Source organism: Octopus sinensis, linkage group LG19 (genome assembly GCF_006345805.1).
Source record: "Octopus sinensis linkage group LG19, ASM634580v1, whole genome shotgun sequence".
Taxonomy (NCBI): domain Eukaryota; kingdom Metazoa; phylum Mollusca; class Cephalopoda; order Octopoda; family Octopodidae; genus Octopus; species Octopus sinensis.
Window position 1 is genome coordinate 46,869,092 of NC_043015.1, and position 16,090 is coordinate 46,885,181.

The window sequence follows — 16,090 nt, forward strand, 5'->3', positions numbered from 1 at the left end:
GGACTGAACCCGGAACCATGTGGTTCGTAAAGCCACTCCTACGCCTATAGTAGATGACACTTGCCCAAGGTGCAATGCAGTGGGACTGAACCCGAAACCATGTGGTTCGTAAAGCCACTCCTACGCCTATAGTAGATGACACTTGCCCAAGGTGCCATGCAGTGGGACTGAACCCGAACCATGTGGTTCGTAAAGCCACTCCTACGCCTATAGTAGATGACACTTGCCCAAGGTGCCATGCAGTGGGACTGAACCCGAAACCATGTGGTTCGTAAAGCCACTCCTACGCCTATAGTAGATGACACTTGCCCAAGGTGCCATGCAGTGGGACTGAACCCGGAACCATGTGGTTCGTAAAGCCACTCCTCACGCCTATAGTAGATGACACTTGCCCAAGGTGCCATGCAGTGGGACTGAACCCGAAACCATGTGTTTCGTAAAGCCACTCCTACGCCTATAGTAGATGACACTTGCCCAAGGTGCATGCAGTGGGACTGAACCCGGAACCATGTGGTTCGTAAAGCCACTCCTACGCCTATAGTAGATGACACTTGCCCAAGGTGCCATGCAGTGGGACTGAACCCGGAACCATGTGGTTCGTAAAGCCACTCCTACGCCTATAGTAGATGACACTGCCCAAGGTGCCATGCAGTGGGACTGAACCCGAACCATGTGGTTCGTAAAGCCACTCCTACGCCTATAGTAGATGACACTTGCCCAAGGTGCCATGCAGTGGGACTGAACCCGGAACCATGTGGTTCGTAAAGCCACTCCTACGCCTATAGTAGATGACACTTGCCCCCAAGGTGCATGCATGGGACTGAACCCGAAACCGTGTGGTTCGTAAAGCCACTCCTACGCCTATAGTAGATGACACTTGCCCAAGGTGCCATGCAGTGGGACTGAACCCGGAACCATGTGGTTCGTAAAGCCACTCCTACGCCTATAGATGAGATGACACTTGCCCAAGGTGCCATGCAGTGGGACTGAACCCGAACCATGTGGTTCGTAAAGCCACTCCTACGCCTATAGTAGATGACACTTGCCCAAGGTGCCATGCAGTGGGACTGAACCCGAACCATGTGGTTCGTAAAGCCACTCCTACGCCTATAGTAGATGACACTTGCCCAAGGTGCCATGCAGTGGGACTGAACCCGGAACCATGTGGTTCGTAAAGCCACTCCTACGCCTATAGTAGATGACACTTGCCCAAGGTGCAATGCAGTGGGACTGAACCCGGAACCATGTTGTTCGTAAAGCCACTCCTACGCCTATAGTAGATGACACTTGCCCAAGGTGCAATGCAGTGGGACTGAACCCGAAACCATGTGGTTCGTAAAGCCACTCCTACGCCTATAGTAGATGACACTTGCCCAAGGTGCCATGCAGTGGGACTGAACCCGAAACCATGTGGTTCGTAAAGCCACTCCTACGCCTATAGTAGATGACACTTGCCCAAGGTGCAATGCAGTGGGACTGAACCCGAAACCATGTGGTTCGTAAAGCCACTCCTACGCCTATAGTAGATGACACTTGCCCAAGGTGCCATGCAGTGGGACTGAACCCGAAACCATGTGGTTCGTAAAGCCACTCCTACGCCTATAGTAGATGACACTTGCCCAAGGTGCAATGCAGTGGGACTGAACCCGAAACCATGTGTTTCGTAAAGCCACTCCTACGCCTATAGTAGATGACACTTGCCCAGGTGCCATGCAGTGGGACTGAACCCGGAACCATGTGGTTCGTAAAGCCACTCCTACGCCTATAGAATGACACTTGCCCAGGTGCCATGCAGTGGGACTGAACCCGGAACCATGTGGTTCGTAAAGCCACTCCTACGCCTATAGTAGATGACACTTGCCCAAGGTGCCATGCAGTGGGACTGAACCCGGAACCATGTGGTTCGTAAAGCCACTCCTACGCCTATAGTAGATGACACTTGCCCAAGGTGCCATGCAGTGGGACTGAACCCGGAACCATGTGGTTCGTAAAGCCACTCCTACGCCTATAGTAGATGACACTTGCCCAAGGTGCCATGCAGTGGGACTGAACCCGAAACCGTGTGGTTCGTAAAGCCACTCCTACGCCTATAGTAGATGACACTTGCCCAAGGTGCCATGCAGTGGGACTGAACCCGGAACCATGTGGTTCGTAAAGCCACTCCTACGCCTATAGTAGATGACACTTGCCCAAGGTGCCATGCAGTGGGACTGAACCCGGAACCATGTGGTTCGTAAAGCCACTCCTACGCCTATAGTAGATGACACTTGCCCAAGGTGCCATGCAGTGGGACTGAACCCGAAACCATGTGGTTCGTAAAGCCACTCCTACGCCTATAGTAGATGACACTTGCCCAAGGTGCCATGCAGTGGGACTGAACCCGGAACCATGTGGTTCGTAAAGCCACTCCTACGCCTATAGTAGATGACACTTGCCCAAGGTGCCATGCAGTGGGACTGAACCTGGAAATTTCTTGTGAAAGAGTTGGCCACATCATGCACAGCATTCTGGACATGAGAAAGCTTTCTGAAAAATGCTTGAACTCAGGTCAGAAGTGCATCAGAGTGACATAAAAGGTGATTCTGGACTGATTTGCAGCAGGTGAGGCTGATTTTATGGCTCATTTAGTTACTATGGTTGAATCTTGGCTCCATCATTATGATCCTCAAACCAAGCCATGATCGATGGAGTGGTACAACAGCAGTTTACTATGTCCCAAGTAATTTCAGACCCAGAAGTCAGCTAGAAAGATTCTGGCTTCAGTGTTCTGGGACAAAGACAGAATCCCCCCCCCCCCCCATAAAATACCTATTTCTTTACTACCCACAAGGGGCTAAACACAGAGAGGACAAATAAGAACAGACAAACGGATTAAGTCGATTATATCGACCCCAGTGCGTAAAGATGAAAGCCAAAGTCGACCTCGGCGGAATTTGAACTCAGAATGTGGCGGCAGACGAAATACGGCTACGTATTTCGCCTGGCCTGCTAACGCTTCTGCCAGCTCGCTGCCTTCATAAAATACCTGCCCCCCCATAAAATACCTGCCAAAGGGTCGCACTATCAACACAAAATACTACATGTCTCTGTTGGACGAACTGCATGAAGCTTTGAAGCAGAAACGCCGTGGATAGTTAAGATGTGGTGTCCTGTTTCTGCAGGATAATGCACCAGTATGTACAGCACATGAAACTCTACAGAAAATACAAGACTTTGGCTTTGAATTGGTAGACTACCCACCTTACTCTTCTAACTTGGCCTCCTCTGACTATCATCTCTTTCCACAATAGAAGAAACATCTCAACGGAATGAAGTTTCACTCCAATTTTGAAGTGATTACTGCTACAGAAGCCTGGTTGACGGTCCGACCTTCTGAGTTCTTTTTACAGGGCTTAGAAAAACTGAAGGACCACTGCAATAAGTGAGTGAATCTGAGAGGGGAATATGGTAAAAAAAAATCATAATTAACTAAACCTCATGTATTTTCTCTTGCCCAAAGTCAGGAACTTTTCAGTACTCCCTTATAGTATTGGTTCACTTTTGCTGTTGGTGTTGTCAGTTTGTGGAATTGGTTGGTAGCTGGGTTATTTGGTTCAGCTGTTAGCTGTTCCAATGCAATATTTAGATTTTATTAACATGTTTATTTGCAGTGTGAAGCTACAATTGTTGCAAAAAGCTGTTATGCTGAATGCCTGTAGCTAGTATGTGAGAATGCATGCTTGTCGAGAGAAGAAAATGTCATGTTTACATGCTTGGCAAGAGGCAATCTTTTTAATTTGAAGTCAGAGTGACGTAGCTACTGACTAACCCAGGAATCCTCAACAAAGTCTCTGGTTTGTATTCCCCACGCATCTCAATTTACAACAACAATTTGGCATTATTTAGTGTAAAACTGCATGGAATTTTTCATCAAACATGACACCAAACAAATGCACCAGAACAATGATTGGCTGAAATATGGACCAAGACCATCTGATAAAGACACTCATCACTAAATATGGAAACATGATACTCTATGGCCTTTTCTTGTTACTAAACTGACAAGGTTTCAAATGCTGAGTACTCTCTCTTTTACTTGTTCCAGCCATTTGACTGTGGCCATGCTGGAGCACCGCCTTTAGTCGAGCAACTCGACCCCGGGACTTATTCTTTGTAAGCTCAGTACTTATTCTATCGGTCTCTTTTGCTGAACCGCTAAGTGACGGGGACATAATCGGTTGCCAAGCAATGTTGGATGGGACAAACACAGACACACAAATATACACGCACACACACACACACACATATATATATATATATATACAACAGGTTTCTTTCAGTTTCCGTCTATCAAATCCACTCACAAGGCTTTGGTCGGCCCGAGGCTATAGTAGAAGACACTTGCCCAAGGTGCCACGCAGTGGGACTGAACCGGGAACCATGTGGTTGGTAAACAAGCTACTTACCACACTGCCACTACTGCCACAGTTACTTTTTTTTTTATTTTTATAAGTCCAGAAAAAATTCAATAAACAGACCTTTGGTATCATTATCAATTAAAAGGCTGGGAGTTGTTTACATATAATTTCTTTATCATGAACAATAAATTTCAGGTTCAAATCAAAGTACTGGACCCTTTACTACTAAAATAAGCATTCCACTAAGCCAGTTCATTATCTTTTAACAAAATTAAAGATTATAATGGAAATATTATTATTTCTAAATCTCTCAATAAGAGATATTCAGTAACATTATTATTCACAAAGGATCACAATGAAATTCTGAGTAAAGTAGTTTCAAGAGGGAAATATGGAATTACCAGCAAATAAATAGAATATTATTTGACAATGCCACTCGTCTATTTGAAAATATTTTATGTACTTGAGCTGTCGAATAAAGAATAATTGTTTTGCAGAAGTGTTTGTTCCTTGTCTCTCTCTCTCTCTCTCTCTCCCAGTCCCTTACTCTTACTCTATTGAGTGATAAAAGCAAAAATCATGATCCACTGACTCATACATACAAATTGCCTCAACACTTGTTAGGTTCTGCTTTCTTACAAGGAGGAAATACGCCATTATATATCACATACATTTACAGCAAAAAATCCCTGGGAAGCCATGGTAGAGGATACTTGCCCTTTCTCAACACACAACCCACATGCTGTAGCTTTCCAGACCCTGGATAATATTCCTATTGGTTCCAGTCTCAAACTAGGAAATTATGATAAGCCTGAACATAATCCTTACAGTAAAGGCTGGTTAGTCAAAAACTGCTCAAAGTTAGAGTTTTTCATTGGGCGTATAATAAGGATATACATTGTATATATGAATGTTAAAAAATTAATTTCTGGCATTACATGTACAGGAAACAGATCATGTTTTATTTCATAGCTTAATTATATATACTTCCCACTCCTTCATTAAATTTGTCAAAATCTGTGACTTGTCACCTCCAGGAACATTTCCTTGACACATGATCACGAATGTTCAAGTGTTTAACAATTTCATCCTAACATGAGTATGTGGGCAATATCTCGAATAAAGTGTTACTCATAAAGTATAGCCATACATATAATATAAATATATATATATATATATACAAAATAAGAAAATGGAGGAATAGATTCCTTTCAATCATCAACTTACAGATAATACCAATTCATATAATTTATTAACTAATTAAATAGGAACATCCAAATCCAACAGAATAAAACAGAATAAAACAATATACATCAATAATTAAGATAATACCATAAAAATAATACATATAAAATGGATCTTACAGCTGTTTCAGCCTGTAGATAAAGGTATCTCATTGTGCCTATATTAGTCAGATGTATTGAGGTAATATGCAATATATATATATATATATATATATATATATATATATAGGCGCAGGAGTGGGTGTGTGGTAAGTAGCTTGCATACCAACCACATGGTTCCAGGTTCAGTCTTCTACTATAGCCTCGGGCCGACCAAAGCCTTGTGAGTAGATTTGGTAGATGGAAACAGAAAGAAGCCCATTGTATACATGTATATGTATAAATATGTGTGTGTGTTTGTGTGTCTGTGTTTGTCGCCCCAACATTGCTTGACAACCGATGCTGGTGTGTTTTCGTCCCCATAACTTAGTGGTTCAGCAAATGAGACCAATAAATTAAGTACTAGGCTTACAAAGAATGAGTCTTGGGGTTGATTCGCTCAACTAAAGGTGGTGCTCCAGCATGACTGCAGTCAAATGACTGAAACAAGTAAAAGAGAGTATATAATATATATATATATATATATAGGTAGGTGACTAGCTAACTGGCAGGTTTCCTGAAGTTTGTATTGCAAACCATAAGATCATTTGCATCGCAGAACTCCAGCAGCCTGGTTCCCTCCTCGTTGCGGGAACCATAACCGTAGCCTCCATGTATGCCATGGAAGCCCCCTGTATGTTGTCCAACATGTCCATTGAAGTCACCAGTCACAAAGAGAAGGTCCCTGTCATTCGTCAACGAGGTAGTCTGCAGTAGGGTGTCATAGAATTGGTCTTTCTGTCCATCGGGTAGCCCCAGCTGAGGGGCATAGGTCAATATAATGGTTTCTAACCCATGGTGAAGCACTAATCTAATCTTAAGTGTTCTGTCGCATACTCTGACTACCTCAGTTACCTTATCTACCCATTTTTCAGCGAGAAGTATACCCACGCCCCGAACCCGTCAGTGTTTCCCACCCAGAAAATCTTGTACCTGTGTTCTTTGCCTGTGAGGAACCTAGCAGAACCTCCTCTCCACCTTACTTCTTGGATGCAGTACATATCGACACATCTCCGTCCAAGCATCTCAACAATCTCACTTGACCTACCTTTCAATGTGCCCACATTGAGAGTGCCAATGTCTTAAAGTTGATGAATCACCTATTGATCCCCTCCATTTTCTTATTGCTATATAAATTAATGATAAAATATCTCTTTCCCTTCACCCATTTTATTACACTAGGTAATGTAATTGCAATGCAATAAAAAAGCACGTGTGTATTAATAATTGGGTATTTTACCAGAAGTATATTGGATAGATATTATCCCTTAGTGGGTTGGATTCATAACCTCTAACTTTCTTGTAGTGTAATATATATATGACCTCGTGTGTACCGTTGGCGATTTTTTTTCCTCTGTCTTCCCTTCTCTGGATCTTTCCTTCTCCTATGTTTCCGACGAAGAGCTCCGCTCGAAACGTTAAACCCTCCTTCCTTCCTTCTTTCCTGAGCGTCCAATAATACTATATTTGTTCCACGTCCTCGCGTTGTTGTGTTTTTTTGTGCTTTCTTGTTTGGATTAACTTTAACTATATATATATATACAGATCGCCATGTTGATTCGCTAGCCTCTGCACGCATTTTTTTCTCTCCTTGTTTCTTTCTGTGTTTCTTTTCTGTGTATCTTTCTGTTGAAGAGTGTAGGCTTGAAACGTAAAAGACTTGTTTTATTTATATTCCTGAGCGCCATACTAATACAATTGTTTGTTTGTACTCCACCTGCCTTCGTCTTTTGTTTATTTTCATAAAGCTTCCCGTTATATATATATATATATAGGAAAACAGAAAATGGAGATACAATTAATGGATAACAGTTGATTTACATCAATTATCATTTATTAATTAATTACAAAAAGACAGAATCTCGACTTAACAGCTGTTTCTGTTAGCATGATTCTCAGTTCTGACCGCTACAATAATGGTAAAGGTAGTTATCATTGGAGGTAATTAGTTATACCAAATTGAATCACAAATCTTCATCAGAGCAGAAAAGTAGATAAAACAAAAGTGAAAAGAAAGAATAACATATTTGGACATATTTACAAAGTAAGAAAACAGTACAGCTCCCATGACTTCAGGAAACATTTTTTCACGCTGAGAGTTGCTGAAGCATGGAACAAACTGCCGGCATCGGTTGTTAGTTGTCGGAGCACTGCATCCTTCAAAACTTCAATGCTTCCTGAGATTCGCCAACACTACACTTGATTTTCTCCCCTCCATACACACACAAGCATGTATCTGACTCATACACTGTTCACTTTCCAGACATTTCTACATTACTGCATGTACTTTATATGCACTTTCTGACAAGTTGTGGTGCACCTGAGCACTGTATACAATAATTTCATTATTATTATTATTATTATTATAATAAAAAGGAGACAGTGAGAATAGTGATAATCAAGTGGTGCTACTTGCTGACCCACTGTGAAACTTTCGACCGACTGGAATTTAGAAATAGAATAAGGGGTAGTTATAAATCAACTGTTATCCATTGACTATATCTCCATTTTCTGTTTTCCTTTGAATATCGATCAACTCTAGTTTATTTTTGTCCTTATCAATCATTTATGAGCATTAACACCAATACTCTTGATTAAATATAGCGGATCTTTTCGGTTTGAACGGCAGTTTTTTCTAGCGGTGTCACATGAAATTGTCACCCATAATTATGACCCTAGTATCGATCTATTGCATTTCAATCAGTTTTAGGTTTAGGCGTGGGGGGAAGGGTATCTTTTTTCTTCACAAATGTAAATAAATCCAATATGTTTCTTAAACGAGGGACATATTCATACGGCACAGAATGTTTTTTACTTTAATGGACGTCAATGATTAGTTGAAATTACAGAAATTGAAGAAAAAACAACAAATATCTTACAAACTATAGAATTTTCTCAAGAAAGCCAAGAGAAAAAGATGTTTTATAAACACATTCTACCAGAATACGAAGTTTAAAAGTGTTTAGTTACATGGAAATTATTTTAAAAAACTGCTGTTCAAACCGAAAAGATCCCATTCAGAAAATAAAAATTTTCTTTTCATTATTTCTTATTTTGTGCTTTTATTACAATAATTTTGGTCTACCCTGTATATATCGTTTGTATGGAAGCGCAAGGGCTCAGTGGTTAGGACAGTGGGATCGCGGTTTCAATTCCCAGACCGGGCGTTCTGAGTGATTATTGAGCGAAAAACACCTAAAGCTCCACATGGCGAACTCTGCTGTACTCTTTCACCACAACTTTCTTTCATTCTTTCTTCCTGTCTCTGTTGTACCTGTAATTCATAGGGCTAACATGTCACGCTGAATGTCTACATTAACGGTACACATGTCTGTGGAGTGCTCAGCCACTTGCACGTTAACTTCACGAGGAGGCTGTTCCGTTGATCGGATCAACTAAAATCATCATCGTCGCAACCGACGAAGTGCCACGATATATTGTTTGCAAAAAAAAAAAAAGACATAAATCCGAAAGAAGAAGCATATTCTAAAATGTAGAGCAGTATATATTAAAAATTGAGAAGGCTGGTTTATGGGACTACCTTAGGTTTTCCGTCCATAAAGGATTTAGCATTATGGCGTATAGTCAGATCCCAAAAATCTGTTGGCCCATGAGATCTTAAAAATATAAAGGGGGAAAATAATATACATTGCTTCTTCTTTCGGATTTATGAAATTTTGAATTTAGTTCACGGGCTCCCAGTACTACCTTTGCGGACCACAGGTTGGGAACCACAGGGTTAGGTTGTATCGCGTTCAGATTTAGAGAGTACTAGCAGTATCGCCCGGCGTTGCTCGGGTTTGTAAGGGAAATAACTATATAAGCATTTTTAGAGAGTTATAGCCAAATAATAGCAAAAAAAGGCATTAAAAATGGAAAAAAATTATGGTAAATTTCTTTAAAAATCGTTGACTCATCGTAGACATTTTTAGAGAGTTACTTCCCTTATATAATAGCGAAAAAATGCATTAAAATGGAAAAAAATGATGGTAATTTTTTTTTTAAATCGTTGACTCATCGTAGACATTTTTAGAGAGTTACTTCCCTTATATAATAGCGAAAAAATGCATTAAAATGGAAAAAAATGATGGTAATTTTTTTTTTAAATCGTAGATTCATCGTAGACATGCGCCAATACCCAGAAGGGCTCGATATGAATCACGACTATAAGATACCCGGTTTTGGTTAAACTGCACCGCAAAATGTGGGAGTAGTTAGGAATCTAAATCGTAGGAGACAGACACACACAACTTCACTTTTATATATAAAGATGTTATACTGTGATATTTTATTTCCTTTCAAAACATCCTGGAACATGATAATACAGGAAGATCGTTATAAACATGTTTTCAAATTAAGTCAATTAATTACATAAACAGAATATACATAATTGAGCTTATTCAGGCCAACAAAACAACAAACAAACAAATAAAAACATTCCATGCTCGAAGAAAAATATTTATAAATAAACACATATACCCCGTTAGCTCTGCCAGCAACAACAAAAAAACTTCAAAAACAAGCAATGAACCAGTAGTTTATATAGATAAGGTAAAGCAACCTTTCAGATATGTCGTATTTATAAAGTGAAAATGAGAATTTCCAAGAAAAGTACCTCCTACTTTGACATCCTTCTCTACTGCTATAGACACCGATGTCTCTTATACAAGTATTTATTGTGCTTATTTGTAAAAGTCTATGATGATGGATCACTAATAACAACTCTGTATTTATATACATTTATATATATAATCAATAAGTGAGTATATTTTATCGTTATTTGATAATGTGATTGATCCTAACTTGTACAGTTTATTAAAGTAGCGACTGATAGCTTATGTTAAAGACGTAATATTTCTGTCCTTTATAAATTCTGAGGGGTGTGGAAACTGTGAAATACTTCACTAATTGGTGTAAAGATCTCGTCACTTGACTGTTTCGAGTTCAAATCACGCTAGGATTGACGTTGGCTTTTATATTCGTTGGGTTGGATATAATTTCCACTCAAACAATACAGATTATAACGATATATTAGAGAAATCGGTGACAACCGATCTTAATTAGAGGACTCTCAACAATGACTGAGATTATGGTTAATTATTGTACCCAGTTGTGGTTAATGCAGTGTCTATTGCGTGCCTATATTATAATTGACTACGTCCGTCCCTCAAAATACGTGGTTTTGTGCGTCTGTTAAGCCATCCATATCTAGTCCAAATATGGAAAAGAAATAGAATTTTATTCTTAAATGGAACGACGAAAAAAAAAAAAACACGAGTCAATCCTTTAACTTTTTTTGTCTCATTTTTTCGCTCCTACCATTCATATGTGAAACGAGCGAACATTATCTGTGGTATCCACCACATGTTGTTGATATTTAAACTGAAATTCAGTAATTTGATAATCGGCTGTTTCCACTTGTCCCCACTCCAAATTTCAACATTATGTCTGTATTTGAAATGACTATCATTAGACTGGTATTTTATTTTAATCGATCGCGGAGGGATGAAAAATACAGTCGGCCGAATTCAAATCCCGTCGAGGTCAGCTTTACTCTTCATAATCTCCGAAGACGATAAAATAAAGTACCTGAAATTTATACTAGACTCCCAGAATCACTGAAAGGTGCTCACGCACATGTAGTGCAAATGATTCTTTATGAATCAATTAACGGGTCCTGAGACTTAAACGAACTTATTTATCGTCTTATATTCTATAAACAACAGTATAGTCTTTATAGACAATAGAATTTTTGTAGACTTCCGGAGGATCCCAATATGTTGTTCCTACATGGTCCCTTTTATTTTCTACCTGGGGGTCGGTCTTTATTTATATATTCGTCTTCCGCTGAGGCCGTCTTACCTTTTCATTTTCCCCCCTATAACTCATTAACCTATTTTTGAACTTTTTACTTAATTCAATATTGCGTAATAGAATAATTTTCTTGTGTTCGGCTGCATTCTTCCTAATTCCGTTATGCCATTCATGAACAAACGTTTTCCTGGGCCGAAGGATGATAGCCTTCTGATCAACCGTTATGTCACCAAGTTTATTCTGTAGCCTTCCTCATGTTTACATTTTAATATTTTGCTACGATGGACGAAATATCGACGACAGACAGCTTATCCTAATGCTTTCGAACTTGTGCCGTAAAATACAGCAAAGATGTAAAACCCAGACTCTTTTTCTCGTTTTCATATTAAACGTTGACTATTCATACACAATCTTATCCGAGTGAAAGTAAAGAAAACGCGCACCTGCTGTCTAGGGTTTTTGTTACGTTGAAAACGGGTGGTGCACGTATTCTTTACCTCCGCCTTTTATTCGTACATGCGAGGCACAATACTTTCGTTTTAACGACTATTCATTGTATAATTTATAATAACAATTAGCATGCGGTTGTCGTAAAAAATGTCGATGGTTTTATTGACAGAATATGTATGTATGTGTGTATGTATGTATGTATGTATTCATACATACACACACATACATACGTATTTATAGCTACCTGTGCATGTCCATTACAGGTGAGGTGTGCATACGCTTTACCTCCGTGGTGCACACATATACATATGCGCGTGAGTGTATGAAAGTGTGCGTGTGTGTAAACTGATAAACTAAATACAATTCATGATAAAAATCTGCAGTTTTATTTCTATTAAAATTCCAGCAACTTCAGAGAAAAGTCTTTTCCCTCCGTTCGCCTGCATTTACCGTCTCTGACTATCACACATTCCCATTCCATTTGTTGTGTTACTTTTCTACCAGTGTGACCGACGGCACAAGGCCAACAATTTCAAGAGATTACTTCGACTCTGGTGCTCAACTGGTACTAAAGCACCATCCGTCCGTGGCCGTTTGCCAGTCCCGTCTGGCACCTGTGCCGGTGGCACGTAAAAAGCACCCACTACACTCACGGAGTGGTTGGCGTAAGGAAGGCCATCCAGCCGTAGAAACATTGCCAGATCAGACTGGGCCTGGTGCAGCCTTCTGGCTTATCAGACCCCAGTTGAACCGTCCAACCCATGGTAGCATGGAAAGCGGACGCTGAATGATGATGATAATGATGATAACCCTGAAAAGATGAAAGGCAAAGTTGACTTCAGTGGAAATTGAACTCAAAAAGCAAAGACAAACGAACTGCTGCTAACCATTTTGTCCAGTGTTCTAATGATTCTGCCAGCTTGACATCTTAATCTTTTCTGAAATTTTTGGGGAGAAGATAAGTTGATTGCATCAACCCCAGTGCTCAGTTGGTACTTATTTTTATCATATAGACGCAGGAGTAGCTGTGTGGTAAGTACCTTGCTTGTCAACCACATGGTTCCGGGTTCAGTCCCACTGCGTGGCACCTTGGGCAAGTGACATCTACTATAGCCTCGGGCTGACCAAAGCCTTGTAAGTGAATTTGGTAGATGGAAACTGAAAGAAGCCCGTCGTATATATGTATATGTATATATATGTATGTGTTTGTGTGTCTGTGTTTGTGCCCCCCCAACATTGCTTAACAACCGATGCTGGTGTGTTTACGTCCCCGTAATTTAGCGGTTCAGCAAAAGAGACCGATAGAATAAGTACTAGGCTTACACAGAATAAGTCCTGGGATTGATTTGCTCGACAGAAGGCGGTGATCCAGCATGGCCGCAGTCAAATGACTGAAACAAGTAAAAGAGTAAAGAGCAAAAGAGTATCTGAAAGGATGAAAGGCAAAGTTGACTGTGGTGGAATTTGAACTCAGAACATAAAGACTGGTAAAATGCTACAATAATAAATCTTTCTAAATTCGGCACAAGGCCAGTAATTTTGAGGGGCGGGGTAAGTTGAGTATATCGATGCCAGTGCTCAACTAGTACCTTGGCAGAATTTTAACTCCCTATATAAACTGTTGGAAGATATACCTATTTCTTTACTACCCACAAGGGGCTAAACACAGAGAGGACAAACAAGGACAGACAAACAGATTAAGTCAATTATATCAACCCCAGTGCGTAACTGGTACTTATTTAATTGACCCCGAAAGGATGAAAGGCAGTCGACCTTGGCGGAATTTGAACTCAGAACGTAGCGACAGACGAAATACCTATTTCTTTACTACTCACAAGGGGCTAAACACAGAGAGGACAAACAAGGACAGACAAAGGGATTCAGTCGATTACATCAACCCCAGTGCGTAACTGGTACTTAATTTATCGACCCCGAAAGGATGAAAGGCAAAGTCAACCTCGGCGGAATTTGAACCCAGAACGTAGCGGCAGACAAAATACGGCTACGCATTTCGCCCGGCGTGCTAAGGATTCTGCCAGATCGCCCACTCATTTTGTCCAGTATGTTAACTGTTCTTCCAATAATAATATAATAATAATAATAATAATAATCCTTTATATTATAGGCACAAGGCCTGACATTTTGGGTGAGTGGATGAGTTGATTTGGGTGCTCAACTAATCCTTATTTTATCGGGAATTTGGATGAAATGCTGCTAAGCATTTTGTCTGGCATGCTAATTTCATCATCATCATCGTTTAACGTCCACTTTCCATGCTAGCATGGGTTGGATGGTTCAACTGGGGTCTGGGAAGCCAGAAGGCTGCACCAGGCTCCAGTCTGATCTGGCAGTGTTTCTACAGATGGATGCCCTTCCTAACGCCAACCACTCCGTGAGTGTAGTGGGTACTTTTTATATGCCACCGGCACAGGTGCCAGACGAAGCTGGTAACGGCCACCGGTCCTATGGTGCTTTTTACGTGCCAACGGCACGGAAGCCAGTCAGGGCGGCGCTGGCTACGCCCACGTTCGGATGGTTCTCTTACGTACCACCGTGGCACTGGTATCACAGCTACAAATTCCACTGACGTTGATAGATTACGATTTTTGATTTATTTATTTATTTATTAATTATTTATTAGTGAGCTGGCGAAACCAGTTCACCACTAAATAATCCTTCCCATTATAGGTGCAAGGCTTGAAAAAAAAAAAAAATTTTGTGTGGGTGGCTGGGGTGTAACTTCAGTGCTTAACTGTTGCTTATATTAAGGCGGCGAGCTGGCAGAAACGTTAGCATGCCGGGCGAAATGCGTAGCCGTATTTTGTCTGCCGCTACGTTCTGGGTTCAAATCCCGCTGAGGTCGACTTTGCCTTTCATCCTTTCAGGGTCGATAAATTAAGTACCCGTTACGCACTGGGGTTGATGTAATCTATTCAATTCGTTTGTCTGTCATTGTTTGTCCCCTCTATGTTTAGCTCCTTGTGGGTAGTAAAGAAATATATATTAAGGCGGCGAGTTGGCAGAAACGTTAGCACGCCGGGTGAGATGCGTAGCCGTATTTTGTCTGCTGCTACATTCTGGGTTCAAATTCCGCCGAGGTCGACTTTGCCTTTCATCCTTTCGGGGTCGATAAATTAAGTACCAGTTACGCACTGGGGTCGATGTAATCTATTTAATTCGTTTGTCTATCCTTGTTTGTCCCCTCTGTGTTTAGCCCCTTGTGGGTAGTAAAGAAATATATATTATCAAGCATGAAAGGTTAACTTCAGTAGAATTTGAACTCAGAAAGCAAAGATAGACACAACGTTTAGCAGCAAAGTATTCCTCAACCCCACTGCCATTATTTACGTCATTGAATAATGAACATACTATATTCCTAGTGTGTTGTTTCTGTTTCAGCGAAAAGTGTGTCATTAATGTTAAAATAAGGAAAGTACTTGATATACAAGTGTTTTCATTGTTTGTAGTAGGACAGGCTGTGCGAGAATTAATACAGCAGTGGACAAAAATGTAATTAAATATTTCATGTTGATATACTCTTTCACTCTTTTACTTGTTTCAGTCATTATGACTGCGGCCATGCTGGAGCACCGCCTTTAATCGAGTAACTCGACCCCGGCACTTATTCTTTTGTAAGCCCAGTACTTATTCTATCGGTCTCTTTTGCCAAACCGCTAAGTAACGGGGGACATAAACACACCAGCATCGGTTGTTGAGCAATGCTAGGGGGACAAACACAGACACACAAACACACACACGCATATATATATATATATACGACGGGCTTCTTTTCAGTTTCCGTCTAATAAATCCACTCACAAGGCTTTGGTCGGCCCGAGGCTATAGTAGAAGACACTTGCCCAAGGTGCCACGAAGTGGGGCTGAACCCGGAACTATGTGGTTGGTAAACAAGCTACTTACCACACAGTCACTCCTGCGCCTTACTTTAGTGATATTACAAGAATTTGAACCCCTCTTTTCATACTTAAGTGATCAATGGTAATTGACTATGTCATCCCATCAAATTTATGTACAAGTATTATAAAA

The 16,090-nt window shown here is 40.7% G+C and overlaps 1 protein-coding gene across 4 annotated transcripts in view; it reads left to right on the plus strand.

Annotated features, from left to right (window-relative positions):
- Positions 1 to 10,313: 10,313 nt before the first annotated feature.
- LOC115222071 overlaps positions 10,314 to 16,090 on the plus strand; it is a 47,509-nt gene continuing 41,732 nt past the window's right edge. The window contains exon 1 of one of the 4 annotated variants that reach the window (XM_036511469.1): positions 10,314 to 10,538. The gene's annotated coding sequence lies outside the window, so the exon portion shown is untranslated. The remainder of the gene's footprint in view (positions 10,539 to 16,090) is intronic. The other 3 variants (XM_029792171.2, XM_036511471.1, XM_036511470.1) reach the window with 3 other exon arrangements.